This window comes from Phalangium opilio, unplaced genomic scaffold (assembly GCF_054372755.1).
Source record: "Phalangium opilio isolate 3A_F unplaced genomic scaffold, DU_Popi_V2 ptg000217l_1, whole genome shotgun sequence".
NCBI classification, from domain to species: domain Eukaryota; kingdom Metazoa; phylum Arthropoda; class Arachnida; order Opiliones; family Phalangiidae; genus Phalangium; species Phalangium opilio.
In genome coordinates, this window is record NW_028324218.1 from 14,345,736 (window position 1) to 14,359,121 (window position 13,386).

A 13,386-nucleotide genomic window follows, 5' to 3' on the forward strand; every position below is an offset into this window, starting at 1 on the left:
GTCTTGTATCTTAAAGTAAATTATTTGCTTCAGGAAAGTTTACCTGGTTGCATGAATAAGAGCCGAAATAGCTCAGTTGGGAGAGCGTTAGACTGAAGATCTAAAGGTCCCTGGTTCTATCCCGGGTTTCGGCAACATGAAAGCTTTTTGGGTCGTGTACATTAAAGTAAACTGCTTTCCCAAGGAAAGTGTCCCTGGTTACATGAAAAAGAGCCGAAATAGCTTAGTTGGGAGAGCGTAAGACTGAAGATCTAATGGTCCCTGGTTCGATCCCGGGTTTCGGCAACAGCAGAGGTGTTTGGAACGTGTATCTTAAAGTAAATTATTTTCTTCAGGAAAAATTCCCTAGCTGCGTGAATATGAGCCGAAATTGCTCAGTTGGGAGAGCGTTAGACTGAAGATCTAAAGGTGTCTGGTTCGATCCCGGGTTTCGGCAACATGAAAGCTTTTTGGGTCGTGTACATTAAAGTAAACTGCTTTCCCAAGGAAAGTGTCCCTGGTTACATGAACAAGTTGGGAAAACCAAAATAAACCTCTCCGAGCCGAGACGAATTTACTTTCTAAATTCCAATCTATACACAGGTCCACCAGCCAGTGAGAAAAACCGGAAATACGTAGTTCAAATTGTCGGGATATTGCGATGGTCATTTGTTTAATCGTTTAACATTTCCCTGTGTATCCTCATAATTCTAATGAGGACCTAATATCTATCACTTAAAGTAACATGCGGCTTCATTATCACCCCTAGCATGCTGGCTAATCTTCTGGACACGAATTTTACCTTACCAAAGGCAGGAACCAATCAGACCTAATGCACTAGGTCCCATTGGTTCCTGGCTTTGGTCTAACTAGCCTTTGCCAAGCTTAGCTAACGTGTAGCAGAAAAGGCATCTTTCAGAGGCATCAACGGAGCCCACCTTTGCTTAAAGTGTGTATTTAACTTTCGGCTCACTCTGAACCGTTAACACCTCTTGAAAGAGGACACGAATCAAGGTCAGTTCTAGTTTAAATCTAGGGTTTCTTATTCCATAGACCCAATCGCTTCAACACTTTTTGAGACGAAGTATTAAAATCCATATTACGTACTGAAATTAAAAGTTGCGTTTACACTATATATAAATGTAGTAAAGCTGAATTAAAAAGTAAACACCAAATTTGAAATGTTAATATAAAAGATGTTCTTGGAATATTGAGATGAAACAGAGCTTTATAGCTACACAACTAATAAAAGAATCGTAATGCCGAAAAATATTTAAAATATTTCCATTTAATATTCTGCAAAAAGAAAATGTTATCGTTTTGTAAGAGATCTTATCATCCTACTCGCTTTATATTAACTTTGATATGCGTGTAGTGTTTCGATTCGGATGCAATCTTCATTACTCGTTCTATATAAACTCTCACTTGTGTCATTACATAGAAATAAGTTTATCTTAAATAATTAAATAAATATAATTATTTTTAATTATTTTAATCTTCAATAATTAACATTAATAATAGTTAAATCGTTTAAAATAAAGTTATTCCTATTATCTTTTGAAACTTTTCTAATATTGACGTTTAAAGTGAAGGGTACCCCTCTTGCCCGCTTTCTTCAAATTTTGGGGTATATATACGATTCGTTTCCATTATAATAATAGATAAAAACGCATTCGCGTGAACCCTTGGTGGAAGCCCTGCCCTGGGGAGGCTAGACGTTTCTCGTAACCCTAGCCGATCGCCGCGTATATCTTAAAACCGAACGATAACGATGGAGAAGAAGCCGGAATGGACAAAGACCTGAAGCTGGTGTCAATGTGGGATTGATTAAGAACAGAAGATGGTGGTGCTTATAAGCTGGTGTCAATGTGGGATTGACGAAGAACAGAAGATGGTGGTGCTTACGAGCCAGCAAGTACAGGCTAGTGTCCATGTGGGATGGACAAAGACTAGCAGACTGTGGTCCTTAGAAGCCAGTTAGTAAAGACTGGTGTTGGCAGATGAATGGCCAAATTTCCGTGAACCGCGAACGCGTTCCGGAAATCGGGTATTTGTTTGCTCCGATTTGTAAACTGCGAACGCGGTCACGTGGGGTCTGACAGACAGACAGACACACAGACAGACAGACAGACAGACAGACAGACAGACAGACAGACAGACACGTCCAGTGCAATACCTCTCCGTGACGTCATCGTCACTCGGAGAGGTAAAAAGAGCCGAAATAGCTTAGATGGGAGAGCGTTAGACTGAAGATCTAAAGGTCCCTGGTTCGATCCCGGGTTTCGGCAACAGCAGAGGTGTTTGGATCGTGTATCTTATAGTAAATTATTTGCTTCAGGAAAAATTCCCTAGCTGCTTGAACGTGAGCCGAAATAGCTCAGCTCGGAGAGCGTTAAACTGAAGATCTAAAGGTCCCTGGTTCGGTCCCGGGTTTCGGTAACACGAGAGCTTTTTGGGTCGTGCATCTTAAAGTAAATTATTTGCTTCAGGAAAAATTCCCTAGCTGCTTGAACAAGAGCCGAAATAGCTCAGTTGGAAGAGCGTTAGACTAAAGATCTAAAGGTCCCTGGTTTGATCCCAGGTTTTGGCAATATGATATCTTTTTGGATAGTATATCTTTGAGTAAATTATTTGCTTCAGAAAAGTTTCCCTGGTTTCATGAAACAGAGCCGAAATAGCTCAGTTGGGAGAGCGTTAGCCTGAAGATCTAAAGGTCCCCGGTTCGATCCCGGGTTTCGACAATACGAGAGCTTTTTGGGTCGTGTATCTTAAAGTAAATTATTTGCTTCAGGAAAGTTTACCTGGTTGCATGAAAAAGAGCCGAAATAGCTCCGTTGGGAGAGCGTTAGACTGAAGATTTAAAGGTCCCTGGTTCGATCCCGGGTTTCGGCAACATGAAAGCTTTTTGGGTCGTGTACATTAAAGTAAACTGCTTTCCCAAGGAAAGTGTCCCTGGTTACATGAAAAAGAGCCGAAATAGCTTAGTTGGGAGAGCGTAAGACTGAAGATCTAATGGTCCCTGGTTCGATCCCGGGTTTCGGCAACAGCAGAGGTGTTTGGATCGTGTATCTTAAAGTAAATTATTTTCTTCAGGAAAAATTCCCTAGCTGCGTGAATATGAGCCGAAATTGCTCAGTTGGGAGAGCTATAGACTGAAGATCTAAAGGTGTCTGGTTCGATCCCGGGTTTCGGCAACATGAAACCTTTTTGGGTCGTGTACATTAAAGTAAACTGCTTTCCCAAGGAAAGTGTCCCTGGTTACATGAAAAAGAGCCGAAATAGCTTAGATGGGAGAGCGTTAGACTGAAGATCTAAAGGTCCCTGGTTCGATCCCGGGTTTCGGCAACAGCAGAGGTGTTTGGATCGTGTATCTTATAGTAAATTATTTTCTTCAGGAAAAATTCCCTTGCTCCGTGAATATGAGCCGAAATTGCTCAGTTGGGAGAGCGTTGAACTGAAGATCTAAAGGTCCCTGGTTCGATCCCGGGTTTCGGAAATACGAGAGCTTTTTGGGTCGTGTATCTTAAAGTAAATTATTTGCTTCAGGAAAAATTCCCTAGCTGCTTGAATATGAGCCGAAATAGCTCAGTTGGGAGAGCGTTAGACTGAAGATCTAAAGGTCCCTGGTTCGATCCCGGGTTTCGGCAACACGAGAGCTTTTTGGGTCGTGTACCTTAAGGTAAATTACTTTCTTCAGGAAAAATTCCCTAGCTGCTTGAATATGAGCCGAAATAGCTCAGTTGGGAGAGCGTTAGACTGAAGATCTAAAGGTCCCTGGTTCGATCCCGGTTTTCGGCAACACGAGAGGTTTTTGGGTCGTGTATCTTAAAGTAAATTATTTGCTTCAGGAAAAATTCCCTAGCTGCTTGAATATGAGCCGAAATAGCTCAGTTGGGAGAGCGTTAGACTGAAGATCTAAAGGTCCCTGGTTCGATCCCGGGTTTCGGCAACATGAAAGCTTTTTGGGTCGTGTACATTAAAGTAAACTGCTTTCCCAAGGAAAGTGTCCCTGGTTACATGAAAAAGAGCCGAAATAGCTTAGTTGGGAGAGCGTTAGACTGAAGGTCTAAAGGTCCCTGGTTCGATCCCGGGTTTCGGAAATACGAGAGCTTTTTGGGTCGTGTATCTTAAAGTAAATTATTTGCTTCAGGAAAAATTCCCTGGCTGCTTAAATATGAGCCGAAATAGCTCAGTTGGGAGAGCGTTAGCCTGAAGATCTAAAGGTCCCCGGTTCGATCCCGGGTTTCGGCAATACGAGAGGTTTTTGGGTCGTGTATCTTAAAGTAAATTATTTGCTTCAGGAAAGTTTACCTGGTTGCATGAAAAAGAGCCGAAATAGCTCAGTTGGGAGAGCGTTAGACTGAAGATTTAAAGGTCCCTGGTTCGATCCCGGGTTTCGGCAACATGAAAGCTTTTTGGGTCGTGTACATTAAAGTAAACTGCTTTCCCAAGGAAAGTGTCCCTGGTTACATGAAAAAGAGCCGAAATAGCTTAGTTGGGAGAGCGTAAGACTGAAGATCTAATGGTCCCTGGTTCGATCCCGGGTTTCGGCAACAGCAGAGGTGTTTGGATCGTGTATCTTAAAGTAAATAATTTTCTTCAGGAAAAATTCCCTAGCTGCGTGAATATGAGCCGAAATTGCACAGTTGGGAGAGCGTTAGACTGAAGATCTAAAGGTGTCTGGTTCGATCCCGGGTTTCGGCAACATGAAAGCTTTTTGGGTCGTGTACATTAAAGTAAACTGCTTTCCCAAGGAAAGTGTCCATGGTTACATGAAAAAGAGCCGAAATAGCTTAGATGGGAGAGCGTTAGACTGAAGATCTAAAGGTCCCTGGTTCGATCCCGGGTTTCGGCAACAGCAGAGGTGTTTGGATCGTGTATCTTATAGTAAATTATTTTCTTCAGGAAAAATTCCCTTGCTCCGTGAATATGAGCCGAAATTGCTCAGTTGGGAGAGCGTTGAACTGAAGATCTAAAGGTCCCTGGTTCGATCCCGGGTTTCGGAAATACGAGAGCTTTTTGGGTCGTGTATCTTAAAGTAAATTATTTGCTTCAGGAAAAATTCCCTAGCTGCGTGAATATGAGCCGAAATAGCTCAGTTGGGAGAGCGTTAGACTGAAGATCTAAAGGTCCCTGGTTCGATCCCGGGTTTCGGCAACACGAGAGCTTTTTGGGTCGTGTACCTTAAGGTAAATTACTTTCTTCAGGAAAAATTCCCTAGCTGCTTGTATATGAGACGAAATAGCTCAGTTGGGAGAGCGTTAGACTGAAGATCTAAAGGTCCCTGGTTCGATCCCGAGTTTCGGCAACACGAGAGCTTTTTGGGTCGTGTATCTTAAAGTAAATTATTTGCTTCAGGAAAAATTCCCTAGCTGCTTGAATATGAGCCGAAATAGCTCAGTTGGGAGAGCGTTAGACTGAAGATCTAAAGGTCCCTGGTTCGATCCCGGGTTTCGGCAACATGAAAGCTTTTTGGGTCGTGTACATTAAAGTAAACTGCTTTCCCAAGGAAAGTGTCCCTGGTTACATGAAAAAGAGCCGAAATAGCTTAGTTGGGAGAGCGTAAGACTGAAGATCTAATGGTCCCTGGTTCGATCCCGGGTTTCGGAAATACGAGAGCTTTTTGGGTCGTGTATCTTAAAGTAAATTATTTGCTTCAGGAAAAATTCCCTAGCTGCTTGAATATGAGCCGAAATAGCTCAGTTGGGAGAGCGTTAGACTGAAGATCTAAAGGTCCCTGGTTCGATCCCGGGTTTCGGCAACACGAGAGCTTTTTGGGTCGTGTACCTTAAGGTAAATTACTTTCTTCAGGAAGAATTCCCTAGCTGCTTGAATATGAGCCGAAATAGCTCAGTTGGGAGAGCGTTAGACTGAAGATCTAAAGGTCCCTGGTTCGATCCCGGTTTTCGGCAACACGAGAGGTTTTTGGGTCGTGTATCTTAAAGTAAATTATTTGCTTCAGGAAAAATTCCCTAGCTGCTTGAATATGAGCCGAAATAGCTCAGTTGGGAGAGCGTTAGACTGAAGATCTAAAGGTCCCTGGTTCGATCCCGGGTTTCGGCAACATGAAAGCTTTTTGGGTCGTGTACATTAAAGTAAACTGCTTTCCCAAGGAAAGTGTCCCTGGTTACATGAAAAAGAGCCGAAATAGCTTAGTTGGGAGAGCGTTAGACTGAAGGTCTAAAGGTCCCTGGTTCGATCCCGGGTTTCGGAAATACGAGAGCTTTTTGGGTCGTGTATCTTAAAGTAAATTATTTGCTTCAGGAAAAATTCCCTGGCTGCTTAAATATGAGCCGAAATAGCTCAGTTGGGAGAGCGTTAGCCTGAAGATCTAAAGGTCCCCGGTTCGATCCCGGGTTTCGGCAATACGAGAGCTTTTTGGGTCGTGTATCTTAAAGTAAATTATTTGCTTCAGGAAAGTTTACCTGGTTGCATGAAAAAGAGCCGAAATAGCTCAGTTGGGAGAGCGTTAGACTGAAGATTTAAAGGTCCCTGGTTCGATCCCGGGTTTCGGCAACATGAAAGCTTTTTGGGTCGTGTACATTAAAGTAAACTGCTTTCCCAAGGAAAGTGTCCCTGGTTACATGAAAAAGAGCCGAAATAGCTTAGTTGGGAGAGCGTAAGACTGAAGATCTAATGGTCCCTGGTTCGATCCCGGGTTTCGGCAACAGCAGAGGTGTTTGGATCGTGTATCTTAAAGTAAATAATTTTCTTCAGGAAAAATTCCCTAGCTGCGTGAATATGAGCCGAAATTGCACAGTTGGGAGAGCGTTAGACTGAAGATCTAAAGGTGTCTGGTTCGATCCCGGGTTTCGGCAACATGAAAGCTTTTTGGGTCGTGTACATTAAAGTAAACTGCTTTCCCAAGGAAAGTGTCCATGGTTACATGAAAAAGAGCCGAAATAGCTTAGATGGGAGAGCGTTAGACTGAAGATCTAAAGGTCCCTGGTTCGATCCCGGGTTTCGGCAACAGCAGAGGTGTTTGGATCGTGTATCTTATAGTAAATTATTTTCTTCAGGAAAAATTCCCTTGCTCCGTGAATATGAGCCGAAATTGCTCAGTTGGGAGAGCGTTGAACTGAAGATCTAAAGGTCCCTGGTTCGATCCCGGGTTTCGGAAATACGAGAGCTTTTTGGGTCGTGTATCTTAAAGTAAATTATTTGCTTCAGGAAAAATTCCCTAGCTGCGTGAATATGAGCCGAAATAGCTCAGTTGGGAGAGCGTTAGACTGAAGATCTAAAGGTCCCTGGTTCGATCCCGGGTTTCGGCAACACGAGAGCTTTTTGGGTCGTGTACCTTAAGGTAAATTACTTTCTTCAGGAAAAATTCCCTAGCTGCTTGTATATGAGACGAAATAGCTCAGTTGGGAGAGCGTTAGACTGAAGATATAAAGGTCCCTGGTTCGATCCCGAGTTTCGGCAACACGAGAGCTTTTTGGGTCGTGTATCTTAAAGTAAATTATTTGCTTCAGGAAAAATTCCCTAGCTGCTTGAATATGAGCCGAAATAGCTCAGTTGGGAGAGCGTTAGACAGAAGATCTAAAGGTCCCTGGTTCGATCCCGGGTTTCGGCAACATGAAAGCTTTTTGGGTCGTGTACATTAAAGTAAACTGCTTTCCCAAGGAAAGTGTCCCTGGTTACATGAAAAAGAGCCGAAATAGCTTAGTTGGGAGAGCGTAAGACTGAAGATCTAATGGTCCCTGGTTCGATCCCGGGTTTCGGAAATACGAGAGCTTTTTGGGTCGTGTATCTTAAAGTAAATTATTTGCTTCAGGAAAAATTCCCTAGCTGCGTGAATATGAGCCGAAATAGCTCAGTTGGGAGAGCGTTAGACTGAAGATCTAAAGGTCCCTGGTTCGATCCCGGGTTTCGGAAATACGAGAGCTTTTTGGGTCGTGTATCTTAAAGTAAATTATTTGCTTCAGGAAAAATTCCCTGGCTGCTTAAAAATGAGCCGAAATAGCTCAGTTGTGAGAGCGTTAGACTGAAGATCTAAAGGTCCCCGGTTCGATCCCGGGTTTCGGCAATACGAGAGCTTTTTGGGTCGTGTATCTTAAAGTAAATTATTTGCTTCAGGAAAGTTTACCTGGTTGCATGAATAAGAGCCAAAATAGCTCAGTTGGGAGAGCGTTAGACTGAAGATTTAAAGGTCCCTGGTTCGATCCCGGGTTTCGGCAACATGAAAGCTTTTTGGGTCGTGTACATTAAAGTAAACTGCTTTCCCAAGGAAAGTGTCCCTGGTTACATGAAAAAGAGCCGAAATAGCTTAGTTGGGAGAGCGTAAGACTGAAGATCTAATGGTCCCTGGTTCGATCCCGGGTTTCGGCAACAGCAGAGGTGTTTGGATCGTGTATCTTAAAGTAAATTATTTTCTTCAGGAAAAATTCCCTTGCTCCGTGAATATGAGCCGAAATTGCTCAGTTGGGAGAGCGTTGGACTAAAGATCTAAAGGTCCCTGGTTCGATCCCGGGTTTCGGAAATACGAGAGCTTTTTGGGTCGTGTATCTTAAAGTAAATTATTTGCTTCAGGAAAAATTCCCTAGCTGCTTGAATATGAGCCGAAATAGCTCAGTTGGGAGAGCGTTAGACTGAAGATCTAAAGGTCCCTGGTTCGATCCCGGGTTTCGGCAACACGAGAGCTTTTTGGGTCGTGTACCTTAAGGTAAATTACTTTCTTCAGGAAAAATTCCCTAGCTGCTTGAATATGAGCCGAAATAGCTCAGTTGGGAGAGCGTTAGACTGAAGATCTAAAGGACCCTGGTTCGATCCCGAGTTTCGGCAACACGAGAGCTTTTTGGGTCGTGTATCAGAAAGTAAATTATTTGCTTCAGGAAAAATTCCCTAGCTGCTTGAATATGAGCCGAAATAGCTCAGTTGGGAGAGCGTTAGACTGAAGATCTAAAGGTCCCTGGTTCGATCCCGGGTTTCGGCAACATGAAAGCTTTTTGGGTCGTGTACATTAAAGTAAACTGCTTTCCCAAGGAAAGTGTCCCTGGTTACATGAAAAAGAGCCGAAATAGCTTAGTTGGGAGAGCGTTAGACTGAAGGTCTAAAGGTCCCTGGTTCGATCCCGGGTTTCGGCAACAGCAGAGGTGTTTGGATCGTGTATCTTATAGTAAATTATTTTCTTCAGGAAAAATTCCCTAGCTGCGTGAATATGAGCCGAAATAGCTCAGTTGGGAGAGCGTTAGACTGAAGATCTAAAGGTCCCTGGTTCGATCCCGGGTTTCGGCAACACGAGAGCTTTTTGGGTCGTGTACCTTAAGGTAAATTACTTTCTTCAGGAAAAATTCCCTAGCTGCTTGAATATGAGCCGAAATAGCTCAGTTGGGAGAGCGTTAGACTGAAGATCTAAAGGTCCCTGGTTCGATCCCGAGTTTCGGCAACACGAGAGCTTTTTGGGTCGTGTATCTTAAAGTAAATTATTTGCTTCAGGAAAAATTCCCTAGCTGCTTGAATATGAGCCGAAATAGCTCAGTTGGGAGAGCGTTAGACTGAAGATCTAAAGGTCACTGGTTCGATCCCGGGTTTCGGCAACATGAAAGCTTTTTGGGTCGTGTACATTAAAGTAAACTGCTTTCCCAAGGAAAGTGTCCCTGGTTACATGAAAAAGAGCCGAAATAGCTTAGTTGGGAGAGCGTTAGACTGAAGGTCTAAAGGTCCCTGGTTCGATCCCGGGTTTCGGCAACAGCAGAGGTGTTTGGATCGTGTATCTTATAGTAAATTATTTTCTTCAGGAAAAATTCCCTTGCTCCGTGAATATGAGCCGAAATTGCTCAGTTGGGAGAGCGTTAGACTGAAGATCTAAAGGTCCCTGGTTCGATCCCGGGTTTCGGAAATACGAGAGCTTTTTGGGTCGTGTATCTTAAAGTAAATTATTTGCTTCAGGAAAAATTCCCTGGCTGCTTAAATATGAGCCGAAATAGCTCAGTTGGGAGAGCGTTAGCCTGAAGATCTAAAGGTCCCCGGTTCGATCCCGGGTTTCGGCAATACGAGAGCTTTTTGGGTCGTGTATCTTAAAGTAAATTATTTGCTTCAGGAAAAATTCCCTAGCTGCTTGAATATGAGCCGAAATAGCTCACATGGGAGAGCGTTAGACTGAAGATCTAAAGGTCCCTGGTTCGATCCCGGGTTTCGGCAACACGAGAGCTTTTTGGGTCGTGTACATTAAAGTAAACTGCTTTCCCAAGGAAAGTGTCCCTGGTTACATGAAAAGGAGCCGAAATAGCTTAGTTGGGAGAGCGTTAGACTGAAGATCTAAAGGTCCCTGGTTCGATCCCGGGTTTCGGCAACAGCAGAAGTGTTTGGATCGTGTATCTTAAAGTAAATTATTTTCTTCAGGAAAAATTCCCTAGCTGCTTGAACAAGAGCCGAAATAGCTCAGTTGGGAGAGCGTTAGACTGAAGATCTAAAGGTCCCTGGTTCGATCCCGGGTTTCGGCAACATGAAAGCTTTTTGGGTCGTGTACATTAAAGTAAACTGCTTTCCCAAGGAAAGTGTCCCTGGTTACATGAAAAAGAGCCGAAATAGCTTAGTTGGGAGAGCGTAAGACTGAAGATCTAATGGTCCCTGGTTCGATCCCGGGTTTCGGCAACAGCAGAGGTGTTTGGATCGTGTATCTTAAAGTAAATTATTTTCTTCAGGAAAAATTCCCTTGCTCCGTGAATATGAGCCGAAATTGCTCAGTTGGGAGAGCGTTGGACTGAAGATCTAAAGGTCCCTGGTTCGATCCCGGGTTTCGGAAATACGAGAGCTTTTTGGGTCGTGTATCTTAAAGTAAATTATTTGCTTCAGGAAAAATTCCCTAGCTGCGTGAATATGAGCCGAAATAGCTCAGTTGGGAGAGCGTTAGACTGAAGATCTAAAGGTCCCTGGTTCGATCCCGGGTTTCGGCAACATGAAAGCTTTTTGGGTCGTGTACATTAAAGTAAACTGCTTTCCCAAGGAAAGTGTCCCTGGTTACATGAAAAAGAGCCGAAATAGCTTAGTTGGGAGAGCGTTAGACTGAAGGTCTAAAGGTCCCTGGTTCGATCCCGGGTTTCGGCAACAGCAGAGGTGTTTGGATCGTGTATCTTATAGTAAATTATTTTCTTCAGGAAAAATTCCCTTGCTCCGTGAATATGAGCCGAAATTGCTCAGTTGGGAGAGCGTTAGACTGAAGATCTAAAGGTCCCTGGTTCGATCCCGGGTTTCGGAAATACGAGAGCTTTTTGGGTCGTGTATCTTAAAGTAAATTATTTGCTTCAGGAAAAATTCCCTGGCTGCTTAAATATGAGCCGAAATAGCTCAGTTGGGAGAGCGTTAGCCTGAAGATCTAAAGGTCCCCGGTTCGATCCCGGGTTTCGGCAATACGAGAGCTTTTTGGGTCGTGTATCTTAAAGTAAATTATTTGCTTCAGGAAAGTTTACCTGGTTGCATGAATAAGAGCCGAAATAGCTCAGTTGGGAGAGCGTTAGACTGAAGATTTAAAGGTCCCTGGTTCGATCCCGGGTTTCGGCAACATGAAAGCTTTTTGGGTCGTGTACATTAAAGTAAACTGCTTTCCCAAGGAAAGTGTCCCTGGTTACATGAAAAAGAGCCGAAATAGCTTAGTTGGGAGAGCGTAAGACTGAAGATCTAATGGTCCCTGGTTCGATCCCGGGTTTCGGCAACAGCAGAGGTGTTTGGATCGTGTATCTTAAAGTAAATTATTTTCTTCAGGAAAAATTCCCTTGCTCCGTGAATATGAGCCGAAATTGCTCAGTTGGGAGAGCGTTGGACTGAAGATCTAAAGGTCCCTGGTTCGATCCCGGGTTTCGGAAATACGAGAGCTTTTTGGGTCGTGTATCTTAAAGTAAATTATTTGCTTCAGGAAAAATTCCCTAGCTGCGTGAATATGAGCCGAAATAGCTCAGTTGGGAGAGCGTTAGACTGAAGATCTAAAGGTCCCTGGTTCGATCCCGGGTTTCGGCAACATGAAAGCTTTTTGGGTCGTGTACATTAAAGTAAACTGCTTTCCCAAGGAAAGTGTCCCTGGTTACATGAAAAAGAGCCGAAATAGCTTAGTTGGGAGAGCGTAAGACTGAAGATCTAATGGTCCCTGGTTCGATCCCGGGTTTCGGCAACAGCAGAGGTGTTTGGATCGTGTATCTTAAAGTAAATTATTTTCTTCAGGAAAAATTCCCTTGCTCCGTGAATATGAGCCGAAATTGCTCAGTTGGGAGAGCGTTGGACTGAAGATATAAAGGTCCCTGGTTCGATCCCGGGTTTCGGAAATACGAGAGCTTTTTGGGTCGTGTATCTTAAAGTAAATTATTTGCTTCAGGAAAAATTCCCTAGCTGCGTGAATATGAGCCGAAATAGCTCAGTTGGGAGAGCGTTAGACTGAAGATCTAAAGGTCCCTGGTTCGATCCCGGGTTTCGGCAACACGAGAGCTTTTTGGGTCGTGTACCTTAAGGTAAATTACTTTCTTCAGGAAAAATTCCCTAGCTGCTTGAATATGAGCCGAAATAGTTCAGTTGGGAGAGCGTTAGACTGAAGATCTAAAGGTCCCTGGTTCGATCCCGAGTTTCGGCAACACGAGAGCTTTTTGGGTCGTGTATCTTAAAGTAAATTATTTGCTTCAGGAAAAATTCCCTAGCTGCTTGAATATGAGCCGAAATAGCTCAGTTGGGAGAGCGTTAGACTGAAGATCTAAAGGTCCCTGGTTCGATCCCGGGTTTCGGCAACATGAATGCTTTTTGGGTCGTGTACATTAAAGTAAACTGCTTTCCCAAGGAAAGTGTCCCTGGTTTCATGAAAAAGAGCCGAAATAGCTTAGTTGGGAGAGCGTAAGACTGAAGATCTAATGGTCCCTGGTTCGATCCCGGGTTTCGGCAACAGCAGAGGTGTTTGGATCGTGTATCTTAAAGTAAATTATTTTCTTCAGGAAAAATTCCCTTGCTCCGTGAATATGAGCCGAAATTGCTCAGTTGGGAGAGCGTTGGACTGAAGATCTAAAGGTCCCTGGTTCGATCCCGGGTTTCGGAAATACGAGAGCTTTTTGGGTCGTGTATCTTAAAGTAAATTATTTGCTTCAGGAAAAATTCCCTAGCTGCGTGAATATGAGCCGAAATAGCTCAGTTGGGAGAGCGTTAGACTGAAGATCTAAAGGTCCCTGGTTCGATCCCGGGTTTCGGCAACATGAAAGCTTTTTGGGTCGTGTACATTAAAGTAAACTGCTTTCCCAAGGAAAGTGTCCCTGGTTACATGAAAAAGAGCCGAAATAGCTTAGTTGGGAGAGCGTAAGACTGAAGATCTAATGGTCCCTGGTTCGATCCCGGGTTTCGGCAACAGCAGAGGTGTTTGGATCGTGTATCTTAAAGTAAATTATTTTCTTCAGGAAAAATTCCCTTGCTCCGTGAATATGAGCCGAAATTGCTCAGTTG

General features: G+C 43.6%; 24 non-coding genes across 24 annotated transcripts; all 24 read left to right on the top strand.

Annotated features, from left to right (window-relative positions):
- The first annotated feature begins 2,496 nt into the window (after positions 1-2,496).
- Positions 2,497-2,569, top strand: TRNAF-AAA (transfer RNA phenylalanine (anticodon AAA)). The gene has a single exon. It is a non-coding gene; the product is annotated as a tRNA-Phe (tRNA).
- A 984-nt stretch (positions 2,570-3,553) lies between these two features.
- TRNAF-GAA (transfer RNA phenylalanine (anticodon GAA)) lies at positions 3,554-3,626 on the top strand. The gene has a single exon. It is a non-coding gene; the product is annotated as a tRNA-Phe (tRNA).
- Positions 3,627-3,855: 229 nt separating this feature from the next.
- TRNAF-GAA (transfer RNA phenylalanine (anticodon GAA)) lies at positions 3,856-3,928 on the top strand. The gene has a single exon. It is a non-coding gene; the product is annotated as a tRNA-Phe (tRNA).
- Positions 3,929-4,308: 380 nt separating this feature from the next.
- TRNAF-GAA (transfer RNA phenylalanine (anticodon GAA)) lies at positions 4,309-4,381 on the top strand. Its single transcript has one exon. It is a non-coding gene; the product is annotated as a tRNA-Phe (tRNA).
- A 682-nt stretch (positions 4,382-5,063) lies between these two features.
- TRNAF-GAA (transfer RNA phenylalanine (anticodon GAA)) lies at positions 5,064-5,136 on the top strand. The gene has a single exon. It is a non-coding gene; the product is annotated as a tRNA-Phe (tRNA).
- A 229-nt stretch (positions 5,137-5,365) lies between these two features.
- On the top strand, positions 5,366-5,438 carry TRNAF-GAA (transfer RNA phenylalanine (anticodon GAA)). The gene has a single exon. It is a non-coding gene; the product is annotated as a tRNA-Phe (tRNA).
- A 229-nt stretch (positions 5,439-5,667) lies between these two features.
- On the top strand, positions 5,668-5,740 carry TRNAF-GAA (transfer RNA phenylalanine (anticodon GAA)). Its single transcript has one exon. It is a non-coding gene; the product is annotated as a tRNA-Phe (tRNA).
- Positions 5,741-5,969: 229 nt separating this feature from the next.
- Positions 5,970-6,042, top strand: TRNAF-GAA (transfer RNA phenylalanine (anticodon GAA)). Its single transcript has one exon. It is a non-coding gene; the product is annotated as a tRNA-Phe (tRNA).
- Positions 6,043-6,422: 380 nt separating this feature from the next.
- On the top strand, positions 6,423-6,495 carry TRNAF-GAA (transfer RNA phenylalanine (anticodon GAA)). The gene has a single exon. It is a non-coding gene; the product is annotated as a tRNA-Phe (tRNA).
- Positions 6,496-7,177: 682 nt separating this feature from the next.
- TRNAF-GAA (transfer RNA phenylalanine (anticodon GAA)) lies at positions 7,178-7,250 on the top strand. Its single transcript has one exon. It is a non-coding gene; the product is annotated as a tRNA-Phe (tRNA).
- Positions 7,251-7,932: 682 nt separating this feature from the next.
- Positions 7,933-8,005, top strand: TRNAF-GAA (transfer RNA phenylalanine (anticodon GAA)). The gene has a single exon. It is a non-coding gene; the product is annotated as a tRNA-Phe (tRNA).
- A 380-nt stretch (positions 8,006-8,385) lies between these two features.
- On the top strand, positions 8,386-8,458 carry TRNAF-AAA (transfer RNA phenylalanine (anticodon AAA)). The gene has a single exon. It is a non-coding gene; the product is annotated as a tRNA-Phe (tRNA).
- Positions 8,459-8,536: 78 nt separating this feature from the next.
- Positions 8,537-8,609, top strand: TRNAF-GAA (transfer RNA phenylalanine (anticodon GAA)). The gene has a single exon. It is a non-coding gene; the product is annotated as a tRNA-Phe (tRNA).
- A 229-nt stretch (positions 8,610-8,838) lies between these two features.
- Positions 8,839-8,911, top strand: TRNAF-GAA (transfer RNA phenylalanine (anticodon GAA)). Its single transcript has one exon. It is a non-coding gene; the product is annotated as a tRNA-Phe (tRNA).
- Positions 8,912-9,140: 229 nt separating this feature from the next.
- On the top strand, positions 9,141-9,213 carry TRNAF-GAA (transfer RNA phenylalanine (anticodon GAA)). Its single transcript has one exon. It is a non-coding gene; the product is annotated as a tRNA-Phe (tRNA).
- A 229-nt stretch (positions 9,214-9,442) lies between these two features.
- TRNAF-GAA (transfer RNA phenylalanine (anticodon GAA)) lies at positions 9,443-9,515 on the top strand. Its single transcript has one exon. It is a non-coding gene; the product is annotated as a tRNA-Phe (tRNA).
- Positions 9,516-10,197: 682 nt separating this feature from the next.
- TRNAF-GAA (transfer RNA phenylalanine (anticodon GAA)) lies at positions 10,198-10,270 on the top strand. Its single transcript has one exon. It is a non-coding gene; the product is annotated as a tRNA-Phe (tRNA).
- Positions 10,271-10,348: 78 nt separating this feature from the next.
- Positions 10,349-10,421, top strand: TRNAF-GAA (transfer RNA phenylalanine (anticodon GAA)). The gene has a single exon. It is a non-coding gene; the product is annotated as a tRNA-Phe (tRNA).
- A 380-nt stretch (positions 10,422-10,801) lies between these two features.
- Positions 10,802-10,874, top strand: TRNAF-GAA (transfer RNA phenylalanine (anticodon GAA)). The gene has a single exon. It is a non-coding gene; the product is annotated as a tRNA-Phe (tRNA).
- A 531-nt stretch (positions 10,875-11,405) lies between these two features.
- TRNAF-GAA (transfer RNA phenylalanine (anticodon GAA)) lies at positions 11,406-11,478 on the top strand. The gene has a single exon. It is a non-coding gene; the product is annotated as a tRNA-Phe (tRNA).
- Positions 11,479-11,858: 380 nt separating this feature from the next.
- On the top strand, positions 11,859-11,931 carry TRNAF-GAA (transfer RNA phenylalanine (anticodon GAA)). The gene has a single exon. It is a non-coding gene; the product is annotated as a tRNA-Phe (tRNA).
- A 380-nt stretch (positions 11,932-12,311) lies between these two features.
- Positions 12,312-12,384, top strand: TRNAF-GAA (transfer RNA phenylalanine (anticodon GAA)). The gene has a single exon. It is a non-coding gene; the product is annotated as a tRNA-Phe (tRNA).
- A 229-nt stretch (positions 12,385-12,613) lies between these two features.
- On the top strand, positions 12,614-12,686 carry TRNAF-GAA (transfer RNA phenylalanine (anticodon GAA)). The gene has a single exon. It is a non-coding gene; the product is annotated as a tRNA-Phe (tRNA).
- A 380-nt stretch (positions 12,687-13,066) lies between these two features.
- Positions 13,067-13,139, top strand: TRNAF-GAA (transfer RNA phenylalanine (anticodon GAA)). Its single transcript has one exon. It is a non-coding gene; the product is annotated as a tRNA-Phe (tRNA).
- The last annotated feature ends 247 nt before the right edge of the window (positions 13,140-13,386 follow it).